The sequence below is a fragment of the Aotus nancymaae genome, unplaced genomic scaffold (assembly GCF_030222135.1).
Source record: "Aotus nancymaae isolate 86718 unplaced genomic scaffold, 86718_ANA_hifiasm-v0.15.2.pri h1tg000062l, whole genome shotgun sequence".
Classification (NCBI taxonomy): domain Eukaryota; kingdom Metazoa; phylum Chordata; class Mammalia; order Primates; family Aotidae; genus Aotus; species Aotus nancymaae.
In genome coordinates this window covers 35,959,064-35,960,076 of record NW_026988476.1, presented here as the reverse complement: position 1 = coordinate 35,960,076, position 1,013 = coordinate 35,959,064, and the positions used below count along the sequence as shown (strand labels likewise).

Here is a 1,013-nt window from a genome sequence, read left to right as displayed (position 1 = left end):
CAACTTTTGACTTAAAATCTGTTTTTATCTAATATAATAATTACCACTCCTGCTTACTTTTTGCTTCCATTCTTGTAAAATATCTTATTCCATTCCTTCCCTTTTGGCCTATGTGTGTCTTTACAGGTGATGTAGGTTTCTTGTAGGCAGAAAATAGTTGAGTCTTGTTTATTTTTTTATTCATTCCACTAACCTACATCTTTTAATTAGGTAATTTAAGCCATTTCCAGTCGAGATTTTTATTGATAGGTGAGGACTCAGCATTGTCATTTTGTTGTTTTCTGGTTCTTTTACGTATCCATTGATCCTTTCTTTCTCTCTTAGTGTTTATTTTTGTTGGGTTTGTTGTTGTTGTTGTGATAACATTTGATTGCTTTCTCTTTCTCATTTTTGTATCTGTTCTACCAACGAGTTCTATAATTTTATTTTTTGTGTGTGATGGCAGAAAAGTATGGCACACCTCGGAAATTTGCATGTTATCTTTGTGCACTGGCCATAGTAATCTCTGTGTCATTTCCATTTTACTGTATGTGGTACAGAAACAAGTTCTGGTTTTGATGTGACTCTCTTTCTTTGTTGTGTTAGGTTTTCATCATCTGCATATGGTTCTTCCTCTATACCATACCAGTCTGTGTCAGAACAATAACTTCCTCATCATAAGGTTTGTTTGCACATTTCAAAACTATCTTCAGTTTTGCTATAATTTTGTAAAGTCTTTATTTTCTGTTTTTAAATCTAATTGTAGAGAACAAGAAATTGATACTAGAACTAAAGAAATGTACTTCTTCTGTGCCCTCTTAGCTGCTGCTAACTGCTTCAAAGTCTTTCTTTTATTGTGTCATGAAGTAGTGAGCAGAATGGAGATGTTTCTTTAGACTATTCTAGATCCTCTTCTATCATTTCTATGTTTTCTTTCTTTTCCCCTCTACGATCTATAGCAGTCTGTTAATCTGTTTCAGGTCCACTTGTGCATAAGTTATCTGCACTTCTGATAATGTGTAGTTCTATTTTGG

At 33.5% G+C, this 1,013-nt stretch overlaps 1 pseudogene; it reads right to left on the bottom strand.

Annotated features, from left to right (window-relative positions):
• Positions 1 to 445: 445 nt before the first annotated feature.
• On the bottom strand, positions 446 to 545 carry LOC135270456 (U6 spliceosomal RNA; annotated as a pseudogene).
• Positions 546 to 1,013: the final 468 nt, after the last annotated feature.